Here is a 13,933-nt window from a genome sequence, read left to right as displayed (position 1 = left end):
TCAGTCTACCTGCTAATATTTCAAAGGATGGCCCTGGATTTCACAAAATGAATTTGGAGAATTAAAGATGTCAGGAAAGTTAAATCCAAAATGTAATTCCATCTTTAATATTATAAATTCGATATTACTATTTCTCAACACACACTAAAATCCCTTCCTGTGTGTGAGTAATCATCAGGTGCATATGGCCTAGATAACAGTCATAAAGATCATCAACAAAATAACTTACAGCAGTATCTAGCAGAGCAATGAGGTTTAAGGTACATGCTCTATTAATGGCCCCCCTAACAATGAGGATTATTTTCTCCCCATTTGGTTTGGCACAGTAATGAACAGTGCAATTTTAAAGACCTCTTCCATGCAGAGGTTATTAAGAAGTGCCCAAGCTTTTGTCAGGTCCTCACCAAATCCTTCATTTCTCAGATTCACTTGGCAAAGCATGTAGATGACTACAAATTTAGTTAAGTAGCACCAGGTCACTATAGAAATGGAACAGAGGTAACCCTACAATGCGGATCCAGTGATGGGGCCTCAAAGTGCAGCAAAGCTGGCTGGTTAGAGCTGAAGGAGAGGCCAAGATTCTCAGGCTTTAAGAGACGCACATATGTAAAGTCCTAGGAAGTACAGTCAAAGAATTACAGATCAATTGTATTCCTCTAAAACAAAATCTTCAGGTGAATAACAACTAAATTGTACACAGTGCTTTGAGGTAGTTCACTAGGTTTTAACATTAATTTTCTCAGTTAACCCTCCAAAAAATTGTGTATGGTTATATTAATTTTATCAATACAGTAGCTAAGGTAAGAAAATGTTTTTAAGGTGTCCACACACAGAGCTTTTAATTTGCGAAGCAGAAAATCTAAGTTAGACTTACAGACTGCAAAATCAGTCAGCCCCGTGACCTCATCATTGATTCCTACATTGAATTATTGGTTTTCAGTTTCCTCAGAAATTCTGTTATATCTAAAATCTTGATTCATTCAGAGTTAACAAAAGACAGTTTTTTCCTCCAAGTGCTCAGTGGAAGTTAGGAAACACAGAGCTCCTTTTTTGGTGGATAGGTTTCCTCATTTTGTCCTTAGTATGACCTCAACCATCCTCTCCTGACATAGGGAAACCTCCATGGAAGACCGCATTGGGGTAACTACAGTCAAGTTAAGCTCAATCTGTCTTTCTGCTCCAACCGTACAAAATCCAAAAGTTGAACAAAGGGAAAGACATTAGAGTAGAGAAAATGTGCCTTTTTGTTAGAATCTACTCGGCAGCTTGGGAAGGACTTGGAGTTTTGGCAACATAAAATTCTTAGGATTCTATTATAGGCAAGTAAGCTCATGTCTCAGAAGCCTAAAGGGTTTCTAGTCCCCCAGAAATATATCATATGGGTAATTAGGTTGGCTGAGAGAGTACTTATGATTATACAGTCTAGATGATCTTGGCCACATGTGGATCTCAAAAAGCAAGACATCTATAAAACAACCAATCACCTGTCTCAGGATCAGAATTCCAATGAAGCCAGTATTCTGGATTACAACTCCACTATAGAAAGACTGATGAGAAAGACTGCTGAAAGTCCCAGCAGCTTTCCTAAATGAAGATAATGTAGAATAGTCACTCAGAATCTGGGCTTAGAATTAGACAGACTTTGTTAAAATCTAGGAAACACCATTGACCATACTAGCTAAAGCTGCATGACTTTGGGCAAGTGACTCAGCTTTTCTAAAACTCCAGGTCCTCATCTGGAAAATGGGGAGGATACAGCAATATGAGCCTCATGGGGATATTGTGAAGATTAAAAGAGAAAACCCTTATAAAAGTGTATAGTAGATAGTAAACACTGTATAAATATATTATTGTTACATTAGTATTATTATATGCTTCTTTAAAGCCAATTCTTTGTTCTATAGACTACTCTTATTTATTACTTATAAAAGTTTTCTTGATATAGTTTTTGGATTTTCCAGTAAATAACTAAAACTAGCAGCAAACTAAAATGAGCTGGAGGACAATACAATGACTCCATGAAAAGTGACAGCAGGAAAACAACTAAATCAACATAGAAAAAAAATTATAAAGACAAAAATGCAAGAATACATCTCTAGTAATTAAAGGAGGTACCCATGTTATCTCATATTGCCCCACTCAAAAAAGCAAACATTTGCCCTTGATGCTCTTTAGCTTCACTGTAATGCAAACAGAAGTTTCTAATATGTAATATTGCTTGGCATTCTTTGAACTTTTTTGAATACGAATACTCCTGCCTTGCCTTAGTTCGAAAAAATATTCAGCAATTTTCTCTTTTCTCCAATTGGAATGATTTACTGATGCCTAATAGAACTTACATTTTAAAATCTTTAATATTTTCAATTCTTTTTCTCTCTTTTACAAAATTTGATAATTTTCTAATTTACATGTTCCAATTCATAAAGTCTCTCTTTGAGAGCATTTCTTCTGTTAAGATTTTATTAAAAATTCTAAAGGACTATACATTTTTATTTTCAGTCATTTTAATTGATTTTCTCTGCACCTGAACATTCTAATTTAATTACCACTTAGTTGTTATTTCATAAAATCTTCTTGTTTTTTGGTGTGTGTAGTGGATGCTATTCATTCTTTTATTCTTCTTGAAGATTTTAAACATACTTTTTTCTTATTTTTGAGTCTCTCCCATAATAATCATGGCACCCTCTGATAACTGGGATAGCACGGTACGCTATAACAGATATGAACTGAAGTTGCTAGATAGTGTAAGAAAATGTAAGATTGAGGGAACAGTAAAAGAAGAATAGAGGTGATAGGGATTATGTGGGAAATTCACCATAAAATTTACATTTTTCTCAAGTTGGATTTTAAAATATCTAGAGAAAAATATTAAATCCTTTTAAGAAATATACTATATTAAAGAAATATGATATATGGCTTCCTTTACAAATTCAAAATACTGGCTATGCCTAGGCAGTCTTCATTGGCCATGGCTTAGCAAGAGCTGAAAACTTAACACTGTTCTCAATACTGTGGGTTGAATGAATGGATGAAGAATAGATGGAAAAATATTAAATGATGATGAATTCCACAAAAGGAAAGAATCGGTCAAGTGAAATGATCATTGATATCATATCTCTTCAATTCCAAGAACTAATTTTTATTTTTACTTTTAATGTTTTTTTTTTAATTAGAAAAGTCTTATGGTAAATGTATACATTCATCAAACATGTTTTTTCTTATCCTAAAATCTCTTATATCGAAGGTACATCTTTCAACTAAGGTAATTTGGAATTAAAGAATTAGAATATTTTAACATCATAATTATGGAAAGGTTTTAAACACATGTGTGGGAACCTGTGAAATGACAGCAACAATTTGGAAATTTCAAATTAAATGGCAACAACAGAGACAAATCCCTGAATGAAATGGATAGGCTATGTTATACTATAAAGTCAGCAAAAATCTGAGCTTGGTCAAAACCAGAGGAAAATTAAATTATAGGTCTTGAATTCTTTAGAGGAAAATAACCTTTTCCTAGCTCCCTTGGGTCTGTCCTTATGAGCAACTTTGATTCTACTAGCTAAAAGTGAGTTTTCTAATAAACCAGTGGAACCACATTTATGAGTTTATTCTCTGCAGCTAAGAGGATCTTAATTGGTAGAGAAAAAACTAGAAGGGAATTTGTGAAGCCTTTTGATAAAAACTGAGCTATCTCTCAAGAAACTTTTCTCTTGAGGCTAAGAAAACTTTTGAAGAGAATTTCCAAACAGAAGATCTCAGATTAAAGGCTGCAGTCTAGAATTATGAAGCAGTCATAAATTCTGATTTTCTTATGCCCTAGCAAGACTGGAGCTGACTTATGGGAGACTTGGGACCTTTAAAAAACAAGGCTATTGGCTCCTCCTGATAGAATATTTCTAGATGCTAAACCTACCTCATTCTACTAGTAGCAAACTGACTGCTTTGCTCTACTCTATAAACCAACTAAGGCTCTGGGAGAAAATGTTAAAGTCTTTGAAAACAAATATTCAGTAAACCTCATCCAATGTTATGACCTAATAATTCAGTAATTGTTCTCTGTGAAAGGCTGGAAACACAGGCATAAAAAAATGGCCAAAAAGATAAATTGCATATGAGATAGCTAGTAACTGGTTAAAAAAGGAACCAATTAAAGAATGGACTGAATATATGAGATATTAAAACATTAAAAGCTCTATTCATAAATATAATACATATGGATATAGGTTTTAAACCATAAGATATATTTCCCTAAAGACTTGTAAGATCAAATTAAATTCTGACTTTAATTTGTTAGGATAAGATAGATTTGATGCCTTGTCTACAGGCATCACCCTGTGACAATAAAAGCTGAACCTGGGAACTTATCAAGTACAGAATCCTTGAATAATAAATATTTCACGATGGAAAGGACTTTGAAGGTCATGTAATCTAAAACCTTTCCTGGTGTGCAAAGCCCTTGTGCAACTCTGGGACCAAATGAACCTTTAGGCCCTGCTTTTAAAGAGCCTCCAACCACCAGCTGACCTTTTCCTTTCCTTAACAGCTAAGTGCCTTGAAGAAAAGATTAATGCTTCATTATCTCTAGGTCCTCTCTTGTTTTCTCACCTCAACTTGCTGTGACCACACTTCCACTTTTCCTACTCTATTGAACCTACACATTAAAATCACCAATAACCCCATCCGTGGAAACCATGGAACTCATTTCTGTTCTTTGTAGCGGATCAATGCCATTTTCCCTTCCATACTCTCCCTGATACTACAGGGATCGGAGCCCTGAGCACTACATTTCCTGGAATCTATGCCAGCCAGTTTATGGGGTTAGATGAAAACAATGAGCCTCATTCACGTGAGATTTAAAGATAAAAGATAAATGGAAACCATCATTACTCCTTTGAGTTGGGCAGTCACATGGGCCTTGGTGGACAACATGTGTGAGCTTTTGCCAAGAGCTTCCAAGTATTTTCCTACAAATCACTTGCTTTGGTGCTGTGGGGCAGCGGAAATCATTGGTGACAGTTTTCTATAGTTCTTGTATTTCCTAGTTTTCTGCATACTAGTAGCTGCATCTCTGGTCTTTCATCTCCCAGGCCTATAATTGTAAGGTATTAACCCCAGCTGCCTCAACAAACAAAACTCTCAAATCTCAATGTCTTAGTTTGGTAAAAGTTAACATTTAACTGAAAGTCCAATGCAAAGTCCAATGCAGATTGGTGAGAGCTCTCCTTCATCTGGTGACTCAGGAAATCAGAATTCTTCTATCATTTTATTCCCACCTTTATATATAGCTTCCAGTGTCACTTCCAGGGAAAGTGAGGGGTTGGAAAAGGCATACAAGCTCTTTAATGTTTTATCCCTGGAAAATTAATATTCCACTCCCTTTCACAGTCTTTTGGCCAGGATCATAACAAGGTCTCCACCAAACAGCAAAGACGGTGAGAGAAAAATACAATGTTTGGTAAGCATTAACACTTTCTGCCATCGGCTCTAATTCCCTAAATTAAATTCCTTCCTGCTCAAACTATCTAGAATAGTTTCTGTTCTCCTTATCGATATACTATGAAATAATACATAATTATAGAACCTAAGTGTATTATCTTTATAAAAAGGCACTAATCATTTGTTTCCACACCTGAATGTGCAAATATTAGTTCTAGTGTGTATGTATACAAGCATAGTATTCTACATAAAATTTTACCTACATGCTTATTGTTTAGCTTATCTACCTACTGATAGATATTATTTGTATTAATAGGTTTAATTATAAAGAATAAATTGAGATTAATGTCTTAAATGAGGAAAACAAAACAAAAACCTGTTGATAGGTAATGTATTTCATATATCTATCATTGCTTTGAATTGAGATGATCTATATTTCTTAGTGAATGATAATACTTTTGATATTTATAACGATATCATCTAGACTGTCACCCACTTGACCTATAATGACCAGGGCACACATCATTATTATACCAACATTCCTGATAATGCATAAGTTGTACTCATCCAGCAAGAGTGGATGTGAAACAGAATGTTGACTCCTGAATTGGTAATCATATTTTAACATAAAACAATGAACTTTTTCTAGCTCTTATTCAAGAAACAAATTATAAGTACACAAACCCACTCCTGCAACACACTGTTTTAAAACATTTATATTAACATGATTATCTATGTGGATGCACCATATATACTATGCTAGACCTTCATCCTTTCCACTGAAGATGACGTTCAATAGACAGGTACCTTTTTCCATCTCAATGATTATAGTTAAATGGATTAATTTCGAGATGATGTATTATCAATGCAGGTGGCAGAGCAAGCCCACCTCAAAGGCAACATTCAACTCCTGCCTGAACTGAAATATTTATCACTGTGTTCTGCCTATTCATGTCTCTGTCAACAAATGAAGGTCATGTTACTCCCTCCAATTTGAATTAATAGGAATGTGAGTACAGCAAGCAATCTAAAATCTGAAAGATGAATATGAGTTGAGAGGAAGTACTTCAGATGAGCCATTATAGGACTGAGTCTTATTCTGCCACTTTTCCTTCAGGTTCATTTGTGGAAAAGAGAATGAAGGGAAAGAATGTGAGTGGATACTAACCCATTATTGAATACTTACTCTGGGCCAGATTTTATGTTCAATAATTTCACATATATTTCCTTACTGATTTATCACAACATCCCTTGAAGAAGACACTATTGTTTTCTTTATTATATAATAAGGTCTGACTATGTCACTATCTCAAAAACTGAGCAAAGCTTCTTGCCTCTCTCAGCCCATTTTCTTATCTGCTAAATGAGACTAATACGTGCCCTATAGCTAGGCATTCTATGCACATATAATCATTTCTTTAACATTTTCTTTTCCTACTAGACTATCAGCTACATGAAGCTTTCAAAAGCAGACCTGTCTGATGTCAATGGTCCTCTTTCCTCTACACCGCAGAGCCTACCCTATAGGAAGGAGTTTAAAATAAGAGCTCACCTGGACAATTTAGACCATCCTCAGATATGTGCACATCCTCAGGCAGAAGCCACATTCTGTACAGTACCATTAGAAGCATATCTTTGCCACTAAACATATTCATATGTTAAAGACCAATGAAGAAAATTGCAGAAGAAAATTGGCCAGTGATGATAAGCAGAGAAGGTCATCTTACTGTTGATGATTGATGGCACACGTGAATCAAAAGACATAGAACAGGCCTGAATAAAGGTTAAACACATCCACTTTGGGTGCCAGGTACTGAGGCTAGGGAAGAACCTACAAAGAAATACCATGAACTTTCTAAGTTACTCACTTAAGACCAAGGGTCAGTGGTTGGTTTCTGTCGATTCACTGTGTGTCTTTTGATTCAGCTTCTTCTTAGTCACAAAGAGTGAAAAATGGAAAACTAAAAACTACCAAAGTAAGAACTACCACCCTCTCCAGAGCAGAACAATATTATCAAAGATAATGAGAATCATAACAATAGCTTCTAATTGCTTTAAACTTTTCTCTGTCACTCAGTCAATAAATACAGTGCATACCCTACTATGGCCCAAGTTCTGGAAGTATTATGGTAAAAAAGACACGTACAGACCTGCCTTCATGTAGCAGACAATCTAGCGATAGAAGAAATGTTAAGGAAATGCTTAGATGTGTGAAGAATGCCTAAATGTAGTTCAGGGATTATTCACATTTAAGATGGGGCAACTGAAGCTGGGGTTGGTAAGAGGCTTCGAACAAGGTTTTCAAAACACCAAGTGGCACAGTCAGGCCTCAAACCTGGTCTTTGCACTTCTCTGCTGGGGCTCCTTCTGTATTGCCGCACTGCCTGGCTGCCTGTCTCTAAGAACCCCTTTCTACCAACTATGAAAATAAATGAGGATACGAAAAGATAAAATAGATTACAATTGATTCTGGAAGTGACTGTGAGTCCTTCCTTTCATTGATTTAAACCAATGGTGTCCGGAGCCATTTTGAAGAAAACTAGACTGTTCGTTAAGCAGGATGTTCTTGCAGAGTTGGCCAGCTGTGCAGTCTGCTGACTCAGGAGGAGGTGCACCTGATGTCGGGGAGAGACACTGAATGTTCTCTAGAATCTCAGGTGTTTTGCTTCTTCGCACTCAGTAGGGTATAAATAGGCTGTGCAAAATAAACTCGGGGCTGCAGTATTGACTGCGAGCCCTCCCAAATCTATCTCTTGTCTCTGTCTTTTTCTTAGTCCTCACTCTCCCTCTCAGGTGCTGTTCGACCTAGGCCGGCTGGCTCCGGCACAATGGGACAACTGTTTTAGGAAGAGTTTTTAAAGGAGCTAGAAAATGTGTCTACGCATTGTACTATGACTTATAGAAGCTCCTTTGCTTAAAGTGACTATGGTTTTTCTTAGTTTTCATTAAAAATCTAGCAGAACACCTATGACTTACCTAGGGGCCACCTGTTACTCAGTCAGTAGATATCTATATTAAGTATCTACTATAATACTCACCCTGTGATTTCCATCCATCCTAAAATGGGAGCTTTAGATACAACTTTGAGTCTCAAAACTATAATATTGGCAAGGCCTTCGGAGACTTCTATCCCAACAATGACAGAAACTACCTCTTTTCTGAACTGTCTTTGGAGGTAAGGGATAAATGGAAATGGCTGCTGATGCAGGTACTGGAAATGTTTGACTGGTAGGGACTGAGTATGAGGAAAACCTGGATATCTGTACCTTTGAGTTCTGTGTGCCTGGTCCCCTCTCTCTTCCTTCTACTTGCCCAACAGAAGACTGTTCAACATACCCATCAAGAAGCTGGGAGCCCATTATGTTCTCAGCCTCGAAGTAGGTGCTGGGAGGTCTTCAGTGCGGAAGACAAAACTTGGACATTGGGGAGTATAGTCTGGATAGGAAATTGAAATCAAACATGAAACAGATAATAGAAATGGGCCAGAGAGAGGAGAGGTTAATTTGGGATTGAAGGACTGTAGAGCCTTCGCTTTGGCAATTGGATCAGACTGAGCACTGCAGGATATGATGGTCTGAGAAGAAAGGAGTCAGAGGAGGAGGGCATGCTGAGCAGGGCATGTGCAGCAGCTAAGCTGCAGAGGGGGAGTGAGGAGGGTTTGTGGAGGTCACAGTGAGGAGACCCATCTAGTAAAGCAGAAGATGTGTCTTGGAGAGAATGGGATTCAGCTGGCATGGTATATTATAGAGCATCCTGGGCCACAAGACAAAACACCGGGTTCTGATACAAACTGTGGTCCATGTTCTTGCATAAGCCACATACTCTCTGGTTTTCATTTGTTTCCTATGAACAATCAGATCATTCCTCTAGATGATCTCTGAGATCTTCCAGCTCTACTAAAATCTTTTGATCTACAAAGTTATTGGGGAAGAAATGGTACATCTCCACTTATCACTAAAGGTCCCAGGGGAAACAAAAACAATGCCATGAAGAACAAATAGAAAAGTGTCCTATTATTTTTAGCACAGTTAAAACCCTCTGCAATTCCTTAAACCAGAAAGAATAAGTCTGGGTGGTTTAATGTTATACACTGAGGTCCACCATCCAAAGTTGGTGGGGTCAGAGGAAATCCAGCTCACATGCTTGTTTCTTTTCTCTTCCATTGTATTTGATAGGAAGACTTGCTTCACCAGTCACAGCCTGCAAAATTGGTCACACACATTTCTTCCTTCATAACCTTTTCATCTTAAAGATGCTTCTTTACAATCAAGGTACTTCTGCTCACTGTAGCAGCCTTCATTTATTGCCTCATAACTGGGCGCTGCAGAGGACCTGCCTTCTACTGCATTCAGAATAATTGGAATCACCTTTGTATCCTGGAAGGTGAGAGGGATCATTGTGCAGAAGGTAAGGCGATGGTCTCTCACAGACGTAATTCACCAGAATATAATCTTGTTCAAGTCTCAACACAGTCAAGGAAAACATGACATCTTAAACAGGTTTTTATGTAGAACATAAAAAAATACTATTTTGATCAAGTTGTATTTCCCTCAAAAGAGAATAAATACATAAGAAACTTGATTTTTGGAGACCAAATAAAAATAAGAAGATACACGCACTCATCAAGGGAGAGCTTCTAAGAATTTGGTTCTATAACTATGTATGGCATCTTCGGTTTATATTTAACTGAGGAGAAGGTATTTCTGTTTGATCATTTTTATTTCCTTCCCATTAATAAGTGTCTGCTTTTTAAATTGCCAGTTATTCTTAACAAGAAGCAGAATAACCAAGGTTTTCCTTTTCCTGATGGTGTTTTATAAGGTTTTAACTACTAATATTATTACTTCCACCATTGAATCACATGAGATAAATCTTCCAAAGTTTGTGAGGTCAACAACCAAGGTTTCATAAAAGCTGGACAACAGCATCTGCCCTTGAATATTTCTCACAGTTTCAAGCTACAAATCACAAGGAGAGAGAAATAAAAAGGCATTTATTGAAATTAAATCATCTGCTTACAAATAGTACATTTTCCCCCCAATCTAGAAGATTTGAAAACAAAAACCCTAAATGTGTATGTATTAGGGGAAAATGCTGATCGGTCTTAAATAATATATACATACATACATACATATACACACACATATATATACACACATATATGTATGTATGTATATGTGTGTATATATGTATATATATATACACATTTAAAATATATGTATAACTTATGTGGAATAGTAGAAATATAATTTGTTAAAAAGTGAATGTAACGAGAAAAGATAAAAGATTTTCTCTAGCCATCCTTCAGTAAGTGGAAGGGAGAAAAAAGTATGTAAAAACTGCATCTGAATATAAAATTTTGGGACAGCTAAACATAACAAAACTACCATACAACTGAAGTAGTGAACAGCAATCAGATCCAAAAAAAAAAAAAAGTTCGAATCACTTGGATGTAGATCAACTCATCTCACACATTTTAAAATCTAAAACAAACCCTACATAGTTACTGCCAGATAATGTGGAAAGAAATATCACTTCAAAGATGATCACAACAATTCACAATGACAGGATGAATCCCATAGTGGGAATTCACTTCATGCCATTAAGTTACTTTTTACAGCACTTGGAGAATTATGAAAAATTTGCCACTCTGACCACAACTAATCTCCCCACTTGAAAAATTATTAAATAAAATCTGTCTTCTTCCATTAAAAGGAAATAACTGCCATTTAAACAAGTGTATATCAAAAGGGACTGAAAGTAGCTCACCTGGGAGACTGCCAAGGTTGAAAGAAGTTTTCTGAATTAATATTAATGTGATGTTTAAGATGGAGCAAGTTAAGGCAAAAGAAAAATGATTGAATGATTAAACAAAGGGTATTTGATTAACAAAAAGGCTAAAATCCAGGAACAGTGTAATGATGGTGACCAAATAAACAGACGTAGGCATGGACTTCTCATCTAAATTTTTGATATATGCCCCAAGCATCACTCTTCCCTGAGGCAGGCTCTGCTTCTACTTGGTCAAATCTCTTTGCTTTCTCTTTCTTCTTTCCTTTCCCTTGCTTTCTTGCTGGTCTTGTGTTTCTGTATGAGACCCAGGGCCTCTGTGGATTGACTCTTCCCCTCCCCAAAGCGAAGCTTCCCTCTTGCCCAAAGCACTTGAGTTGGGTTACTTCTGCTAAATATGACAAACACTGTTATTGGTATTATCTTGTGCTGGGAGCTGGATTTGCAAAGATTAAAAGTCAGGCTTAAGGGGCTCAATCTGACAATGGAAACAATGAGTACATACAAAGACAGGGTGAATGAGAAGAGGTGTGATAGTAGGGCATGTTGAAGGATCTGCAAGTAGATGCAACATATAAGACCACTGAATACACACAGCAGGTAGCAGCCCCTGTGCAAGAATCTAAAGGATGTACATGAGCCCGTTTCCCATATGACTCCTACTTGTGCCCATTGAGAAGTCTATCCCTACTTTTTCTAGGCCACTGACCAACATCACTCTCCATTCCATTATCTCTATCCATATTCCCCAGATTTAAATGTAGTAACCCTAAGTGTACTCACTAATATAACCATCCTTCACTGAATGACCTTTTTTCACTTTGAACGAAAAAAGTAGATAGGGGTGAATCACTTAAGTTACATGGCTAGAAGTGTGATTCAAAAGTCTGGATAATAGAATTGTATTGTTTATCCCTCAAGCAAAGTCCGTTCTAAAAATATGTTCTCTCTAATTACATAAAGAACAAAGAGATGGCTGCTCCTCTTGAAAACCTGATATACCCACCCACTGTCTCCCCAGGCTCTCCCAGGACTAGTGCTTTGCCTGCTGTTCTTCAATGACACGCTGACTTCACTGTAAGCCCGAAGTTGAGTGTCACAAGTGGCTAAGATTTGGAATTAAGGATTTGTTTCTTCTTCAATGCTGAGGTTTGGGGGCTGGGAGATTGGGGGTGGAGGAGACCTGTTTAACAATTGCCAAAAAATCAGTATAAATTATTCTAAAGCCCTATTTTTGTTTTTGTTTGTTTTGATGACAGTGGCTTCTCTAAGGGGAATGTAACATACCTTCCCTCTGGGACAGTTCTGACCCCTATGCATGATCTCTTCAAGTACCCTCTCAGGAGATAAGTCCCCACCCATATATACCTGCCAATTCCTTGTCAATTATAGAGGACACTGAACTTGTTCACAAACTGGTTCATGGTTTTGCATGTTTCGGTGATGGTGCCAAGTTAGGCTATGAGCCCTGCATTATTGCATTGTCCATACTGAATACTTGGAGACAGTGACACAGAGCATAGGCCTCCTGCAGGATCTCACAGTTAAAGGGGACCTCTCTTGCTTCAGGGGCTTTTACGTACTCCGAGATGAGCATGACACAGACTGTGCAACATCTTGATGGTACTGTGCTGTGCTATCAGGTGTTCAGCCACAGTGGAGTTCTCTCCACTGCCTGTTGCTGTCATTGGGAACACATGGTCTACACCAGTACCTTCAGCTTCCTCTGTAGCCAGAGTGTAGGGCAGCTCAGCAAAGAGCACTGTGGCTGCTCCACTGATTATATCGATGACAGACTCAAAAATGCTGACGGGAAGATCCGTGTGCTTGGTCATAGGGTTCAACTTAAGAAAGGAGAAGGAGCTCTTGATTATCTCACACATTTGCTTATAGACAAGTAAGCCACAAGGGTCAGGCTGCATCTCTGTGAAATACCAACGCCCAAACAGCAGCTCCTCGAATATGTGTTTAAATTGCTCCTCCTCAATTTAATAATATTCCTTGTCAATGATAATTTTCTCTTCCACGCTGTGTGACAACAGCTCAGAAGAGTTCATCACCTTGATATTTCTGCCCTCCTGCTTCCTCATCAGAGCCCCAGGCACCTGCACAGGCCTCCCCTTCTGGGAACGGCTGCAAATCTAATGGTCTGAGATGTTGAGAATGACGAGCGACTGAAATACTCCCAGTCTCTCCAGAGGCCATCACACTGCGGACTGCCACTGCATCCACCTCCATCCTATTGCTACCTCTGGTCCCTCTTGTTCTCTGCGGTGCCGCTGCTGCCACCACCTCTTCCCCAACCCCCCGCCAGCCTCGTCTAAAGCCCTATTCTTAAAGAATAAGTAAACAAACAAAAACCTGTAGTGAAAATCTTTAAGTGTGGGATAATTATATAAGTTGTATTTACTACACTGATAAGAACATATTTGCTTGAATGGCCCAGAACTTCATAATCTGATATAAAAATTGGGGTCATTTTTCGAGAATGGCAAAGAGCTGATTTTGTGTGATAATCTTCCTGCTCATCCAAATAATATCCTCTAAAAGCTACTAAACACCTGTGCCTAGACCACTTAGAAGCTGCACTGCCAACCTCTGTAGAGCTGTGACTTGGGTAGAGAAGGTAATTAGCAGTTACTGCAGGTGCAGATTCTGGACCAGCCAGCAGTAGCTAAACCTTGAGAGAGGAGGAGGTAGACAA

At 37.8% G+C, this 13,933-nt stretch overlaps 1 protein-coding gene and 1 pseudogene across 2 annotated transcripts in view; both read right to left on the bottom strand.

The window, feature by feature from the left end:
- CPQ (carboxypeptidase Q) overlaps positions 1-13,933 on the bottom strand; it is a 433,138-nt gene that overhangs the window by 117,190 nt on the left and 302,015 nt on the right. The window lies entirely within an intron of this gene.
- LOC107519243 lies at positions 10,675-13,708 on the bottom strand (annotated as a pseudogene).

The sequence above is a fragment of the Rousettus aegyptiacus genome, unplaced genomic scaffold, assembly GCF_014176215.1.
Source record: "Rousettus aegyptiacus isolate mRouAeg1 unplaced genomic scaffold, mRouAeg1.p scaffold_m13_p_15, whole genome shotgun sequence".
In the NCBI taxonomy this organism is placed as follows: Eukaryota; Metazoa; Chordata; class Mammalia; order Chiroptera; family Pteropodidae; genus Rousettus; species Rousettus aegyptiacus.
Note: the sequence above shows the minus strand (reverse complement) of the source record. Positions and strands in the feature narration are given on the sequence as shown.